At 35.4% G+C, this 18,992-nt stretch overlaps 1 pseudogene; it reads right to left on the reverse strand.

The window, feature by feature from the left end:
• Nucleotides 1-3,667: 3,667 nt before the first annotated feature.
• Nucleotides 3,668-15,691, reverse strand: LOC113347738 (annotated as a pseudogene).
• Nucleotides 15,692-18,992: the final 3,301 nt, after the last annotated feature.

Raw genomic sequence — 18,992 nt, forward strand, 5'->3', positions numbered from 1 at the left:
ATAACAACAACACAAAGAAGAACAAAAGCCCTAATTAAACTTCTCATTTCCTTGTAAGTATAATATAGTGTCTCACTTGAATTTATAGCGATGTTTGATCTTTGATTCTGGGTTTGATTGAACCTGATTTGTATGAAATTCCTAAATTTCCATGGTTTTTGATTTGAGATCGTGAAGAAGAACAAGGCTTTCCTCGTCAAAGAGTTTGGAAATGGAATTCACATGGTTCAGTTCGGTAAAGAACCTAACAATCTCTACAACATCAACTCCTATAAACACTCTGGTAAGATAAATCAACACAACTAGTCTTCTACTTTTGAGTTTTGAGTTTTGAGTTATGATTTGGGTTTGTTTTAATTTTGTTGGGTTAGAATTTTTAGGGATTTTGTTAATGATCTATTGTTGTTGGTGATTTGAGATCCCGTGGGGTTAGCAAATGCTGAGACTGTTTCATTCAAGATGGAAAATGAAAAAGCGGGGTTCTAACAACTCACCCAATATTTCGTTTAGCAATCCGTATGGACTAACTCCAATATACTTTCAAGAGAATCAAATAGACAGTTAGACTCAATCTTAAGAAAAGTTTATCAAAGAGATATCTCAATCTCTCAATTCAATCCACAATCAAACAAATAAAGATTTGCGAGCCTGATTGAATATAAGAGAAATAACTTGAATGGTACCAAAGACCAATGTTCAAGTATCAATCAATTTCAATCAACAACCAAAGGTTCGATTTACCAATTGACCGATTCGACGCACAACCTGTGATATTTCAATTATATAACAAAATATAACGCAGAAAAGAAATAACACAGACACCAGAAGTTTTTTTAACGAGGAAACCGCAAATGAAAAAAAACCCCGGGACCTAGTCCAGATTTGAACACTACACTGTATTAAGCTTCTACAGATATTAGCCTACTACAAAACTAATTTCGGTCTGGAATGTAGTTGAACCCTAATCAATCTCACACTGATTCAAGGTACAGTCGTACTTCTTACATCTCTGATCCCAGCAGGATACTACGCCCTTGATTCCATTAGAGGATCTCACCCACAACTAAGAGTTGCTACGACCCAAATTCGAAGACTTGATAAACAAATATGTATCATACATAAAAATATATTTAATAGATAAATTTGTCTCCCACAGACATGCCTACAAGTTTTGTTCTGTCTTTTGATAAATCAAGGTGAACAGGAACCAATTGATAACCCGGACTTATATTCCTGAAGAACAGCCTAGTATTATCAATCACCTCACAATAATCTTAATCAATTAACGAAACAAGATATTGTGGAATCATAAACGATGAGACGAAGGTGTTTGTGACTACTTTTCAATCTTTCCTATCAGAGATATAAATGTCAATACAATCTTACGATTGTACTCATACATGATAGAAAATAGCAAGATCAGATCACGCAACTACATTGAAAATAGTTGGGTCTGGCTTCACAATCCCAATGAATTCTTCAAGTCGTTAACCTACAGGGTTTCGTGAAAAACCTAAGGTTAAAGGAGAATTAACTCTAGATTATACAACTAGTATCACACAGGAGGTATGGGGACTAGGTTTCCCAGTTGCTAGAGCTCTCCTTTATATAGATTTCAAATCAGGTTTGCAATCTAAGTTACCTTGGCAACAAAGAATTCAATATCTTTCAACCATTAGATCGAACTTAGATTGTTATACACAAATGAAATGCACCTTCATTTAGGTTTGAGTAACCATACCTAAACGTGTACACTTAGTCGATTCAACAATAGTCAACCAATGGTTAGCCATATGAGCACTTTCATATCAACCTTAATGACTCAAATGAACTAGTTAGAGAGTTGTTCAATTTCTTAGATCTCATAGAAAGTATACAAGACACAATCGAAGCAAAATCAATTTTGATTCACCCGGATCAATTCATGAACATTATAGCCACGGTTTGCAAAGATCGCATTCCTTATTATATAAATGTTTTAGTTCATGAATAAATCGATTTTATAAAGTAACCTACTTAAGTATGCAAACGTGTACGCATACCTAAGTAGTCGGGCCGAATTTGGTGACGCCAGTACACGTACGGGTGCGCATACCAATTCACACTTCCAAACTCCAGCAGAAATTCACGGACGTGAAACTTCAGTCAGTATGCGTACGGGTACACATACCTGCCCAGATTTCCAACAACCGCTGGTACGCGTACGGGTACGCATACTTTAGGTTCCCGGTTTTGGACTTTTATATGAATGTGAGAACACACGATGTTTATATCCAAACATGGTTACTTGTTCTAAACTCTAATTTCAAGCATTGAAACTTTCTTAGAGGATGTTAAAATAGTCATTATCCACAAACTATTTTCATCAAAGCGATTTTCAAGTTATTGAAATAATCAACATGACTTTTGTCACGAGTAAAGATGAACTTGTCCAAAGCGAAAGCTTACCAACACATATTTCGAGAAATAGATAAGCGAGATAAAATCGGCTCGAAATAGCAAATGTATATAATCGAAGTCGATATAGCAATACGGCTTTTGTCTCAAAATGGGAGATAAGATAGATATACTTTTGAGTGATAGATAAGTTCAAGTCTCCACATACCTTTTGTCGATGAAGTTCCACAAGTTCCTTGAGTAGTTCTTCGTCTTCCTTTTCTGATTTTAATATTTTTTATTCATGTAATAATCAAGAACTTAATATAAGACGGCCAATGTTTGCTTCTGAGACCAAATACTACACGTTTCTCTGTATCAAATTTCAGATAAGAAAAAAGAAGTTGTATCTTTTCTTTCTTTCTTTCTCTCTCTCTTTTTTTTAAAGCATAGAAGAAGTTATAGTTGTGTATATATGAGCCCACTTATATTTTGCAATAAAGTTTTGATTTTTTAGGAACGATTTTTTGGGGACTTCTCAAAAATGGAAGGGGACTATTTTGTGATAGGAATGTCTACCCTATACTTGTAAGGGGTGTCCTAAAGTGTGGAAATGACTAACCTACCCTTAACCTAATTAAAACTAAAACTAGTCTAATAAATATTCACATATATATATATATAACCTAATCTAAATCATTAACAAAACAAAATCAAAATTATAACAAATCCATTACTTTTAATTTTTCACAAATCCGTTACTATTAGAGGGTTCATTTTCTTCTCTTCTTTCCGCTTCATTGGCTCGATTCAAAAAAAAATCCACAAAACCCATTACTTGGTAGAAAAATGAGTAGTAATCATCAAAATGAGTTGAAAATGGAAGTTGCGGAGAGAATTTCGGCTAGGAATTATATGAAACAGTTTGTCGAACTAGCCGAACTCAACTTTAATGGAGTTTTTTCTTTCTGAGAAAAGTTCGATTACCTCGCAATTTTTTTCCCATCCGAACTTTTAGTTCGGTTACGTCGCAATTTCTTTTCCCAGCCGAAATTTTAGTTCGGTTACGTCGCAATTTTTTTCTCCTAACTGAACTTTTCTCTGAAAACCTATATATTGATTTTGGTTACGTCGATTTTATTTTTCCCCAGCCGAACTTTTAGTTCGGTTACGTCGTAACTTTTTTTTCCTAGCCGAACTTTTCTCTAAAAGCAAAAACTCCATTAAAGCTGAGTTCGGATACCTGTGTCTTCAGAACCATTAGGCGAACTACACTTGCAGATGCGTTCGGCTACCTGTTCTTCAGATGTCGTAGCCTAACTTTATTTCCATGGTCGAAATCAGTTTATAAATTTTTCATTTTTTCGAAAGTTTTTGCCAATTCAAGCAACATTAACTAAATTTGAAGTATACCTAAGTACTCAAAACCCTCATTTCGAAATCAACCATCTTTAAAATAAAACAAAAAAAGAAAACCCCCTTCTTCTCAAAAATTATTCTTTTAAAAACACCCAACTAATTAATCTAACCTCACTAATTAATCATTACACTAACTAATTTAATTATCAAGGGAAAGTTTGGTATTAAAAATTTTTAGATAAGGGGTGATTCATAATTACTTCTAATATCCACCCAAAAAATTGAAGAGTAGTCCCCCTCCAATTTTAAGTAGTGCCCAAAAATTTGTTCTTTTTTAAAGCCAGCTTGTGTCCAGTAGCAGACTAGCAGCACAGTACCAACAACAACAACAAAAGGGTATCCTAGACCACCTATTTTTTTCTTCTTCTCCTATTCTTTTTCAGGTGGTATACCAAGCCTTGCAACCATGACCTTAAGATTAGAAACTGAATTCTACACTAAGGCCTAGGAGGCATTGGTGCCAACATTTTGGCAGTTTTTCTACGAAACACGTTCACATTTGCCTTTCTCTTCTTCTTGAGGAACGCCTCATGATTACAAGAGTTTCTTCAAGCATATGAAGCCATGATAATATTTTTCAAGAAACCTATTTTGAGGCATACTGATTTTTTTTTTGAAGCATACTAAATAATGCCAAAATAGGGTCACTAAATAAAAAATAACAAGGGTCACTAAATAAAAAACAACATCATCCCTTATCCACCCTTTTTGATAATGGCATAACTACCCTTACATAATTAGTATTAATGATTACGATTAGATTTGATTATCTAGCAATTTTAAGAATTGTTTAAAAATTAAATTATTAGTGGTGAATTAGTATAAAATCAAATTTATGTGAGAGAGTTGGGGTTTTTGAGAGGAAGAAGAAGAAGAAGTGAAAAAAAAGTTGGATTTTGAATTTTGAGATTTGAGTGATTAGAAGTGACCAAAATGTGTGATTCAAATCAGAGGTAGATTACATATGAGGTTTAATTTCTTTTTATAAGTTGAATCTGTCAAAAAATTGAATTTTTAAAACCCAGATCTATTGACCAGATGAACAGTTCGGCTGATAACTTTCCAGCCGAACCTCCATTTTCTGAAAATATGCCTAGGTTCGGCTGATAACTTGTCAGCCAAACCTGATATATTTTCAAAAAACTGAGGTTCGGCTGAAAAGTTATCAGCCGAACTTCACTCTTGATGAATTTAGGTTCGGCTAATTCGAACAAAATCTAGCAAAGTCACATTAGCCGAACATAGTGTTTCTCTAAATCATACACTAGGTTCGGCTCAAAATTGATACTCCAAGATCAGCCGAACCGATCTTCTGAAAACCCGAATTTCATCTTTGAAATTATATTTTATTGATCAAACAAAATAAAATCAATCAAAAACAAGATGGGTTTGTTACATATACATTCTAAAATACATCTAAGAGCAATTGAGATTTGAATTTCGCACTCCAGCATCGCTCACTTCGATTCTTGTTTGCTTTGCTTGATCAATTTCTTGATTGAATTGGAGTCCAAGATATTTAAGTTTAAAGTTTATTTTGATTTTTGATTTTAAGTTTTTTTGGAAAAGGGCACTCTAGTAATTTAAATTGTTTAAGGATATATGGGTAATTGCACTACCTTTAGACACCCCTTATAAATCCACCCTAGATGGTATAATGAATGAGTATGCCTCAAAAAGAGTATGCCTAAGAACAGGTTTCTTTTTCAACTTCAGGCAACTCAAATTCAACTGGCTTAAAGGGCTCTGGATTTATTGAAAAGCCTATATCCTTTTATTTGGGCTTATCCTCCATTCGCCAATAGTTGCCTCCCAAGCTTGTCTTGTTTTCATTGGAAAAAGATGATTTTTATTTTTTATTTTTTTGGATAGATTTTTATTTATTTTTTGCTAAGAAACACCAAAATATATTAAGCTAGAAAAGAGTTACAGAGTGCACTTAAAGGCCTCTTTTCTTACAAGACCATCCAAAAAACGAGGAAAAGTAGTCCATATGTTTTTAATACAACATTTTCTAGCTTTTCTAGCAAGCTTATCAGCTAGATTGTTTTTCACGCGATTAATGTACATAATTTTAAAAGTAGTACTTCTAGACATCAAGCTACGACAGTCAGGAAAGACATCACTACACCACCACACGATATTTGTACAGTCTCCATTCACAAAATCCACTATTTGGAGACAGTCGCTAACAAAAGTGACTTTGGATAGCTTCAATTCTTGTGCCCAAGAGATACCCAAAAAAGTGCAGTTGCTTCAGCTCCAACCGCATCAGGAATCAGTCCAAAGTATGCTCTAGTACCTTTTATTGTACCTGTAATATCACACCAAAGAATACCCAAACCCATATTAAAGTCTTTAAAAGAGTCATCAATAAACATAAAATGGTATACCTCTATTCTGGAATACTTATTCTCCTGCTTCATAACCTTAGCATGAACTCTAAGCTTAACATATGAATGCAACATTCTCTTTACATATAGATTAACTTTATTCATATCTATAGCAATCTTTCTGAATATCACATCACATCTAAGTTTCCAAATGCACCACATTATAACAGCAGCAATACTTGGCCAGTTAACGTCATACGGGGAATCACCATGACCATCATTCAACTAGGACATAAAATAATCATCTAACTCTTGCAACTCAGTAGAAATTAAATGTTGAAAAGATAACCCAAACCATATATGTGATGCAATGGGACACTTAACAAAAATATGTAAGGATGTTTCAACAACAATCCCACATAAGGGACAAGTATCATCAACCAAAGGATTATAAAAGCTCAGTAAAGAGTTCACCGTAAACATATAGGCAAAGATTTTCCATATGAAAAACCTAATCTTTGGAAGACAGTCTAAAGACCACACTTTCTTCCAGAAGAAAGAATCTTCAATTGAATAATCCTCATTCACATATGCTTCATATGACGATTTTATTGTAAACAAACCATTATGAGTATGAGCCCACATTATTTTATCATCTTGATTAAGATTTAGACTAATAGATCTAATCCTTTTAACATCTTCGGGCCCAAATAATTCATTTAGCAAAGACAGATTCCAACAGTTATTATTCTTATCAATCAGATCCTTAACATAACTATAATCTTTGTAATTAGGATTAATAAAAACCAGAAGAGAATTAGTATAAGGCAACCAAATATCATTCCATATGTTAGTAGAAGAACCATCATTTACTTTCTTAATTATATTGGATCTAATAAAAGATAAACTCTTAACAATACCTTTCCATATCCAAGAGGACCCATCTGCAGCTTTATCAATTTCTAACAAATTCTGATTAGGATAATATTTATGTTTTACGAAAATCGAAAGCAAATTATCTGGATTTTGCATAAGTCTCCAGCCTAAGTTACTGATAAAAACTCTATTAGTAACAAAAGTATTCCTAATACCAAGCCCTCCACAGCTTCTAGACTTACCAATATCATCCCATGAGCGAAAATAAACATCACACGTGGGATTCTTTTTTGACCACGAAAAGGTTCTCTCTATAAAATCAATTTTGGAAGTGATCTTTTTAGGTAAGGGATAGCAAGATAACTGATAAGTAGCCATACTAGAGAGAACATGTTTAACTACCACAGTTCTACCAGCTATATTAAGATTAGTTCTTTTACAATTACTTAATCTTAAGAGTCCTAGACAGAAGTTTAATATGTTTATGATGAGTTTTTGCACTAGTGATGAAACCAGATTTTTTCAAGTTAATGTCTTGCCCAGAAGCCTTAGCAAAAGTATCTATGATTTTCATAAGGTTTCTAGCATAAGACAAAGAAGATTTAGAAAACAACATGCAATCGTCAGCAAAGAAAAGATGCGAAATAGAAGGACTGTTACTATTTACTCTAAATCCTTGTATGATATTATCCTTTTCATCCTTAATAAGAAGTTGCGACAATACCTCCATACATATGATAAAAATATACGGAGAAACACAATCCCCTTGCCGAATACCCCTTGAAGGAAAGAACATATCCCCTGGAGAACCATTAACCAGAACTGAATATGAAATAGTGCTAATACATTGAAAGATCATATGATACCAGTCTTCAGAAAAACCTAGCTTCTTAAAAACAGAAATGATAAATGACCATTCTAACCTATCAAATTCTTTAGAGATATCTAGTTTAATAGCCATGAACCCATTTTTAACTTTTTTTCTTTTTCTTTTTAAAGGAATGCAAAATTTCATGAGAGATGATAATATTGTCTTGGATTTGTCTATTAGAAACAAAAGCTGATTGATAAGGCGAAATAATTGAATCCATCAAAGGCTTCAACCTATTAGTTAAGATTTTTGAAATGATTTTATATATGGTATTTGATAAGCTAATGGGTCTGAACTCATGGGGTGTATATGGGTTATTTATTTTAGGAATTAGGGTAATAAAAGAATGGTTCATTTGTCTAAGAAGAAATTTATTTTTGAAATTTTTTTGGACATGCAATATAACTTCAGTTGAAATTTCATTTCAATTATGACGAAAAAACCCAGCTGCATAACCATCTGGACCTGGAGATTTCTAGGGATCCATATTCTTCACAGTACTATAAATTTCCTCAACAGTAGGTATTGCAATTAAGGAAATATTCATGTCATCAGTAACAATAGGCTGAATATTACATAGAGCAGATTGAATATCAGAGCTACTAGGATTTGATGTTGTATAGATCTTATTAAAATGTTTTGTAAGCAGATCTACAACCTGATCTCTACTATCCAACCAATTACCATGCTCATCTTTAATAGTATGTATCGTGTTATACATATTTCTGAGTTTTACCGTATTATGGAAAAACCTAATGATCCTATCATACTGAGTGAAATAATCGATCTTAGATTTCTGCTTATAGAAATTATTTTCTATTTCTTACCAATAATCCAGTTGATTAGAATAGTTAAGGATAAAACTACCAGTATTAGGGGTATACTGTACACTATGCAGTTTTTCAATCTCAGCATTCAACTGATTAATAGTATTTTTAATATGACCAAAAGAGAACACATTCCATCTACTAAGATCATGCTTAAGATTTTTTAGTTTACCAGCCATAATGAAACTCGGAGAACCATTGACTTATTTAGACCAAGAATTAATAAGGAATATTAAGATGTTGTTCAAGGTGAAAACACTTAAGCATAATGGGGCTGTGGTCTGAGTAAACTCTAGCAAGATTTGTTATACGAGTTTGCGGCAGAACAGAGAACCAATCATCATTAACAAAACCCCTATCTATTTTTTCAAAGATCAGCTCATCAGGGTTTTTAAATCTCCTATTACACCATGTAAAAGGATTTCCAAAAGAAAAAACTTCATTCATCTTCATTTTTACTAGACTTCTTCTAACTAAATCAGGAGGGAAGGAAATATTCAAATTACCACTCTGCTTTTCAGAAGCATTTAGAATGAAATTAAAGTCCCCTAAAAATAACCAAGGTCTTTTATTAGACTCATTCATGCTGTTAAGAAAATTCCATTGATTCTTTATTCCAATGTTACTGAGAGCTCCATAAATAAAAGAAACAATGCAATTTTTAATCCCAGGAGTAACATCGCACAATATATGAATCATATTAAGAAAGCTACTTAAAATATCTATAGAAGACTTAGCAAAATAACCTAAAGCAATCCCCCAGATTTTCCTTCAGCATGAATAATATACCAAGAATCATACGGCAAATGGTGTGTGTATTTTCTAACAGTATCTACATTTACCATAATTTCAATAAGACAAATAGCATCAAATTTATTTTTTCTAAATATATTAGCTAAATGCAACCATTTCTTATCTGAACAACACCCATTCATGTTCCAGCAAAGAAACTTCACATTAGAGTAAATGATTCTAAACCACATGGTACAAAGTAAAAGAGAGAGAGAAAAAAACCCCGCAAACTTTGACAATCTCACTGAATCCCAAGAAATCTTTTACCATCACAATCACATTAGAGTAAATGATTCTAAACCACATGGTACAAAGATAAAAGCGAATGAGCCAAGCAAGAATAGTTACATGCACTCTTAAACAGTAAATGATTTGATCATGAATAATTAATTAGCTGGACCATATATTAAAGGACTTACTAGGGTTACATATTATGGTTATCCATCAATTTGGGACTTACGAAAAATGACATATCCTCTCTCATATTATTTTCTAGCTTTGTAGGATTCGAGTACTAGCTATATACATTTTATTTTCTACCCAAACTTTACTCTGGTCTTCTAAAATCGGCCAAGAATTGTTATATATACCCTGCCGATCATCATTGTCCCGTTTTGCAAAAACAAAAAGCACTGACTAGGAGTATCCATTTTTCACCTAGCCAAATACTAAATTCGCAATAGGTTCGGATATCTGTTCTTTAGTTTTGCCAGCCAAACTCAATACATATGCTAAATTCATAGATTCGGCTAGGTATCCTTCAGTTTTGCTTACCAAACTTTGTACACATACTAAATTTGCAATACGTTCAACTATGTATTATTGAGTTTTTGCTAGCTGAATTTAGTACAAATGCTAAAATTTGCAGTAGGTTTTTGCTAGGCGAACTTTATACAAATGCAGTAGGTGGACTATGTATTCTCGCTAGCAGAACTTAGTACAAATGCTAAACTATACCGAGCAGTAATATAACTAGCACAATGTGTATAGGTTCCTATAACTTTCAGATATTTTGAAGGAAATGTATTATGAGCTTACAATGCAACTGTTTGTTTTCTTTCGTAGTGGCGTAGTAATACTGATACATGTGTTAGAAATTTTAGGGCATGGAATAGAAACGATCATGGGTTGAGGCGCGTAACACGCTTTCTTTAAAGCATTATTTGCTCCCACTCGATTAGAGTTGTTGCAGGGACTAATTGCAAATAGCTTCCAGGATACAACAAGCCTTGTGTGATCGATGACCAACAAAATCGACGAATCACCCTTGAACTCCTTTGATATTACTACTTGTTCTATGTAACACAAACAGAGAAAACAGAAGAGAATAAGAACTCATACATGTACAGTATCTTTGGATTCTTTTATAGACTCCCAAGTGATGTGTCTCTTGAGAACCTACACCAGAAGACATCTCTTCTGTCTAGTGTCCTTATACTGTGAAGGGTCACAACTTCTAACTTGAAAAATCAAGTTGATTCAAATTGTAACTAACCAGATTCAGTTACACGATCGCTTTGGTTCTTATCACTCATAGATTCTCTAACTTAGAAAATAACTTTGGATATTTGATCAGAATATTCAACAACATGTGTATGTGATCTGTGTTGTTTCTCCTGAAGGAAATTTGTTCACCTAAAGAAAACATGCATGCTGACACCACAAAACTCATTCCGTGTCTTAATCCCGTGTCTGTTCGCAAATAACACAGGAAAAGGTAGAATCATCAGAAAGGTGCATAAGTAGTTAAGTAGCTGAATATATCCTTTTATATACAATATGGAATGAAGAGAAACCGTTGCTTGTCGAAAATTATGCGCTTGTTGGAATGAGCTAGCTGGATTTGTTAACTTGCAAGACATCTTCTGATCCCAAACATGCATTCCAAGAAGTTGCAAACTCGATATGAATGAGGAAGAAGCATTTTTCCGCTTCCCTGATGTAACAAATTCTACCATTCATCATCTTGAGAAGCCTCCTTGACAGGTTTAACCCTACATCTTCCGATGAAGACCACTGTGTTCCTCTGCCAACCATATCTTGTATGAGTTCTGAAGGGAGACCTTTGCCAGGATGAGCCAGTCTACATATAATGGTTTGTGATATTTTAATCATCAACAAGAAATATCGATAACCTCCACAAATATAGGATAACTAGATTAAGGTTGTCATTTTAGTTTATAGCATGTGCATTAATATGTACAATAAAGTTTATAACGATCGTATACCTGAATTGTATTTGCAAAAGTGGCCATGAACCCTGATATGAAATAGAACTGGGTTCAACTTCAATATTTATCCAACCCACGGAGGATGGTGCACGAAGTATTATATGTACCAGAAAAGCTGTTAAAAGTTGCTGGAGTCTAATTTGATCACCGTACATGGATAATGCTTGGGTTCGTTCTGAGATTTCATAATCGAGCTGCCAATTTTTTTCTGTCAACAAAATCATTACTTGACTAACAATTGCATCCATGGCACTTCCGAGGGGAAACCAATCCATACATAGCTCCATAGACCTGCTAAATGAATAAGGAAATTTTTGAACTTAGTCTAAAGCAAAATGACAAAATTGAACAATGTGATCCCTACAAGCTGACCAGGTATAAAATTCCGAATTTAGTCTAAAGAAGATTTACCCCTTCTGGATACTTTCTAAACTGCATCCCTCAATGATCTTTGTCATCTGCCTCTCACATGCATCACTGGTCTTTAAAAGCCGCTTCATTTGATCCGATATAGAACTAGATCCAAGGAGTTTGTGGGCAAAACGAATTCCCCCCAAAGGCGCTTTTGTCTCTTCTTGAATATAAGCCAACTCCTTAAGTCTTGCAAGACACTTTCTCTCTTGCTGGTTTTGCGTATCTTGTATTAGGTCAGGCACTGGCATTTGCAGGAAGCAGAAACATCCAATAGTCTTCCTATTCATATCAACCCTCTTATTTACTGTTAATATTAACTTGTGGTGTTCCCCTTTCCTATCAAAAAAAGCAAATGGAAACTCCAAGGTAACGTGGCTGCAAATTGCCTGATACAAGAGGATCATAAACTCGGTGATAGCACCTTGATCTTTCAGACGGCACAACTTCCCAAATATTTCTCCTGGAAGTACTTTACCAATAATTTCTCCCTTTGGCCAACCTGTCAGCTTTTCCATTGCTGTGTTTCACTCACAGCAACATGCATTCTCATCTGAAGCGAATATCGGTGGAATCAACGGATCAAGACTTTGTATGACAGCCTTGTAATCTCCTTGCAAGCGAATAAATTTATCCGTGAGAGCTTTCTCTGTCGTGACATCTTGGCCCATAAAGGATACACCAGAAACATTGCCTGAGCAGCTCTTAGTGGTGCATGCATTTGCAACTATACATACAACCTCATTTTGCTGTTGTATCCCGAAAGTTCTCAATTTTATCTGGACATTTTTTCTCTCCTCGCCTGGAGAAAATAAAATGAAGGAACACTGACATTTCATAGTAAACATACGAAATAAGTTGAGAGTGTAATCAAAACATGAGAGCCAGTTGAATACCAAATACAACTCTTGCCATTTTAAGTGCTTACCTTGGAGAGCTCGAGAGAGATGATAATCAACAGCTTCATGGGATTCTTCATGGAAGAGCTCATTAACAAGGGATTTACCCAAAGCTCTAGTATGTGATAACCCTGTCAATTCAGCAACTTTGGTGTTCCATCCATTGACGTTGACATCAGAATCTACGGCAATAACTGGGACTATTGCTGTCTCGATCAGATTGACCATTTTGGATGCAACAGATCTAAGTTCATCCACCCCTTCAGTCATCAGTTGCCGCCCAATTGACATACTAGTACCACTTTGACCTCGCATGATCAGTTGTAAAGAATGAATCGCATTCATTTCCAAAAGTTCCCATGGCAAACTTCTATATTTAACTTCCTCAAGGAAAGCCTTGAATGATGACCTAGGGTGCATCTTTCCATCATTATCTTTATCCCTAAACTGATGCTTAGATCCTCCCCATTTAACTTCTTTTTCAATGCGAGATCGAAACCAGAACAAGAAATCCTTTGATGTAATTCTTACGGTGGCCATGCCACATACCACGTCAAGGAGCAACTCTGCACCAGGGAACCCAGCATTGACTAAACTGTCGGTAGTAAACCCTGTTGATTCACAATCGTATGTAAGCAACCAATCTGCAATATCTTTTATCTGTATTTCATTTGGAGTAACACCCAACAACTGACATTTTCCTTCATAATACAATGCAGCGCCATCACACTTTACCAGGTCCATGACATTAGGAGACCGAGTCACAATCCCAAATGGGACATCCCTAAGAAGCATATCACACAACAAGGTTTGCATTTTGAGAGTTTTTTTCTCCTCTAGTTGTGACACCAATTTAAGCTCTCTACTCAAATGTACACCAAATGCTTGAATGAGGAATTCACAAGCGTATCGCAGCGGAAAAGGAACATAACGGGGTGAAGAATGGTGACAAGCAACTAAACCCCAAAGCTTCAACGACCCATTCTCGTTAATAAGAATCGCAATAACAAGGGAAGCAATTGAACCCATGTTGGCCATATACTGTGTATGACAAGCATGGGGTGATCGAAGAGTTGAGTTCACTAACAACAATGGTTGCCTTAATTCTTTGATTTGTATAACTGGAACATGATCTGAATGACAATCATAAATCATCCGAATTCGGCTTTGTTGGAACAGAAATCTAGCCGCTTGTGGGATATCCGTTGCAGGATAATGCAATCCTAAATAAGGCTCCAAATCCGACCTCCTTACCTCCGAAATAACCTCACCATGTTCATCTTCATGGAGCTTGTAAACCATCACTCTATCATATCCGGTGAGCTCCCGGACATCTTCAACTAAGGTATCACAAACCACACCAATATCTCCACCAGAAACTGATCGCATCCTGGAAATTGCTTGAACGGAAAATCTCTGTGATTGCACGACACCAGAAACAGAAAACGCAGGGTTGCTGGGTAGAACCGGCTCGAAATCAATAACAGTTCCAACATCGTTTCTATGTAGTATCGCATAGAATGGTAACTGGGTGTTTACTGAATGAACTAATACAGGGTTACACAAAGAAATTTCTAAAGAAACTATAGCTTTTTGTGAGAGAGTCTCTAGAGGACTGTGTGAAAAAGTTTCGAGCATCTAAGTCGAGAAGAAGCTGATTATCATCATCCATAATATGATCGTTTTCAATATCTAAAAGTTGGATGGTGTTTTCACTGTAAGCAATGATTCTGTTGAGATTATTAGTCCCACATTGTTTGGGCAATCTAAGATCTTGCGGTTAATAATCTTTAGGGCCTATCCACTCATGGCCAATTGGTTTTGAGTTGGATGTCCGAATTCTAACATGGTATCAGAATAAAGCCACCTCTTTAAAGTTTAGAAAGATAAGCAGATATTTTTTGTTCAGGTACTGGTATTTTAGCAGAATGAATTAATTGTGGATAGTTAAAAGATGTACCTGATTCATTATCTTCATTATACTGATCATTAGCTTTGTTCTTCTTCTTATTGTTTGTTGTTGATGAAGTAGAAGCAGAATTTTTCATTGTTTTGGTTCCCCTGCTACTTGAAAAGAACAGAGTGAAAAGAAAGAAGCGATCGAAATACTTTTTTCATCGTTATCATCAATTCAATTTAAATGGTTTTCTGTTTTTTCTTTTTTCTTTTCTTTTTGAAAAATCATATGCTGTTCACGTGCTTAACCGAAGATAATGTCGTTACTTGGAGAAACAAATAAATGAATTTCTGCAACAGCTTTTCTGGTTCTCATGCTTGAACCGACCAACTTTCGAATTAAGTAGTTGGGAGTTATTTGGGTTTCAGTACAATAACTCTTCACCGACCGGAAAAATGCTCCAGTGGAAAATCTCAACCAATGATGATTAGATTGGACATGTTAGAAGTTTTATTGTGATTTTTTTTTGAGTCGAAACGACAAGCAAATATTTGATTTTATGTCTAAATGCACTATAACTAAAACCCATTTTGTGACACATGAATAAGCCTGCAGGAGGCATCGAAATTGTAATGTAGAGTTGTAAAGTGTACACTGACTAACTTCTCCTTTCAGAGTATTTTCAGTACATCATCCGCATACTTTGATGTTAGATAGCTTGCTGGTTAATGGTTATTACATAATTCAGATTAGCATTCAAAAGAAGTAGAGTTCAGCACGATTTTCAGTTCAACCGTTTCAGTCCAACCCTATGGATCTGATTAAGAAGTGTCCACAAGAATGGAAAGATGGAGGTGATGTTGAGAGGAAGAGTGATGGCAAGAATGATGATTAACTCTTACCCAAACTAAGTGCCAATCACCATTGTTGCCACATACCTTCCTAATAACACCTCGCTCTATCTATCTCGTTCTTGAAAACACACTTAACTAAAGCTCACAGGATTAGAGAAACAGAAATTGAACGGCACAATCGGCTGCACTCGAAAACGCCTTGAACCCTATTCCTTGACTACATAAAACCATTACCTGCCACGCCCAAATAACAAATAACATGCAACTAAACTACCAGTGTTATATATTGCTTAACCTAAACACAGGAGATAAACACAAGAGACATGCAAAGAACCAGAGATATCAGACACGGAAATAAAATATCATGATATCAAATTAGCTACTCGAGATTTATGTCCCGTAACCTGTAGAAAGGCACGGATATAAAAAAGAGTCAAAGAATCAAGATGGCCAGACTAGCAAAGAATAATTTTTTTTTTAGTATACTCAAGGTCAAGGGAAGTTCGTAGCCGTTTAGACGCGATTCTGGCCATGAAAGATCACAAACAAAATAAAATAAAATAAAGTTTTTCCTGGGGAAGACTTGAAACAGAAGAGAAGAAGATTGGTATTTATAGACATGCAAACGGACCGACTTAGAAGTCAGAATAGAAGTTCGATACAAAACGTGTCTCTAGCTTATATACCGAGCCACCGACCTTAGGGTTTTATATTTAGAACTCTTTCGTTTTCCGGTTCTAATACTGTTTTCCTAATCCATGTAAAACTCTATGAGAGAAACAGAGTTCTCAATCTAATCCTTTTTTTTTTCTTATATATATAGTCTCTTCACATCTCAAATTCTATTGTCTATCTAGCTATAGCTATAAAAAAAAAAGTGTAAAAAGTCTATTGTTCTTTTACAGAAAATGTCTGAAATACACTTTACAGCCCAAGAGATGCCCGAGTGCTTCCATAAAACGTCTGAAGGACACTTTACAATGCGAATGATGTATGAGTGCTTCCAGAACATTGTCAACATGGGTCCTATCAGCCAGTTTTTCTCTGTAATTCCTGGATTCAGCGCAGATTCAGTGCCAACGGGTCGTGAACAAGAATCTCATGCCAAGATCGAAAATTACATGACTATTATGGATTCTATGGCAAAGGAAGTATTAGAATACGGGTATCCAACTCAAAATCAATTGGATGAGTGGAGAGGCCCTAAGAAATTATAAGCCGCAGGATCTTAGATTGCCCAATAACGTGGGACTAATAATCTCAACACGCCCCCTCACGTAAAACCAATTAACAATGAGTGGAGAGGCCCTAAGGGATTATAAGCCGCAGGATCTTAGATTGCGCAATAATGTGGGACTAATAATCTCAACACGCCTCCCTCACGTGTAGCCTCGTTGGGTCTAACACGTGGACAATTGACGCGGAGTAAAAACGCGGTCAAATACTCGTCGCAAATAGCCTGCTCTGATACCATATTAGAATACGGGCATCCAACTCAAAACCAATTGGCAATGAGTGGCGAGGCCCTAAGGGATTATAAGCCGCATGATCTTAGATTGCCCAATAATGTGGGACTAATAATCCCAACATGAAGAGTTAGATAACACCAATCTTGGTATGATGGACGAGTCTCGGATCCAGCAGATAGCAAAGAGTTCTGGTTGTAATGTCAAAGATGTGAAGGATATGTTAGGCGAATACAAACACCTAACAAAGACGATGAAACGGATGAAGATTCGAAAGATGAGATAAACTGATTGATTTTTGTGTGGATTTATGTACGTGGTACATCAACCATACAATTTAAGACCAAGTTGGATAAATATATTTTTATCTTTATATATATCTTGATAGAACTTTTGTTACCTTCTGTTTATTGAGCATGGTATCATTAGAAGTTTTTTTTTTCTTTCTTAATACCGTATGGTTTTTCTCCGGTCTCGTTAGAATTAGTATTTCTTTATCCACTACGAAGTACTTATTTAGCCTCTTCACGGTCGTAAAGCTATAAAGATTGGAGGAGATTGCCATACCAGAGCTGGCCTTGCTCTTTCCAGAAGTTGTCAAAGATCTAATGCTTCATTATATCCTTAATTAGGAAACTACTGCCACAGCCAGACTAAAACTTGGATAATTTGCGGATATTATGCAGTGCATAAGAACTTACGTGCAGTATTTTATTCCGCAGTTATGCAGTTTGTTTATTCTCTTGGCATTCCATTTGCATACCAAGTGCTGTATCTTATGTCTTATGCAATAGAAAACATTAAAGCATTTAAGATTGGATAACTGCTAATATTGAAACAATGTACACCCAAGGAACTACAGAAAACTTAACAAGCCTGAAACATTGATACACCCTTGAAAATTACATTCATTTTCCAGGAGCGAAGTTAGTAGCGTAAGCCCATGCATTGTGTTATGTATGCCTTGAATACATGTATACTATTCAGTTGGGCTTACTCCTTGGACTTGGCCTAACAGTCCACTAGTCTCTTTTGTAAACCTAGGTCAGATATAAAAGGAGTCTAGGTTTTATAATAGAGAGAGAAACTAATGTAATTCTCGAAAGAGTGTGAGGCACAAAGGAGGCAAGAGTTCATGAGAGGGGATTTGGGGAAACCTTGTAAACTTGTTTGGTCATCATAGTGAAATCATTTCGTCGTCTTTGCAAGTGGATGTAAATCATCTTGATCGAACCACTATAAATCCTTGTGTTGTGTGTGTGCTTGATTTGATTTCATTTCCATTTTCATATCTTAATTGATTGTGCTAGCTAGAGTCATTGGTTATATCAAATTGGTATCAGAGCCCCGGTTTGAAGCGATCTACAATGGCGGCAAAGTGTGAGATTGAGAAGTTTGATGGAAGGAATGATTTCAATCTATGGAGGCTAAAGATGAGGGCTGTTTTGGTACAACAAGGTTTGGTGAAAACTTTGAAAGGAAAAACGGCTCTAGCAACAACATTGACGGATGAAGCAAAGGAAGAACTCATGGAGAAAACACATGGATTAATTTTGTTGTGTTTAAGCAATGAGGTCTTGAGAGAAGTTGCGACGGAAACGACTCCGGACGGGCTATGGAACAAGTTGGAGAAAAGGTACATGACTAAATCCGTGACTAATCATCTTTATCTTAAGAAGAAATTACATACTCTTAGAATGCATGAAGAAATGTCTATTATAGATCATATTGATGATTATA

Source organism: Papaver somniferum, chromosome 2 (assembly GCF_003573695.1).
Source record: "Papaver somniferum cultivar HN1 chromosome 2, ASM357369v1, whole genome shotgun sequence".
Lineage (NCBI taxonomy): Eukaryota > Viridiplantae > Streptophyta > Magnoliopsida > Ranunculales > Papaveraceae > Papaver > Papaver somniferum.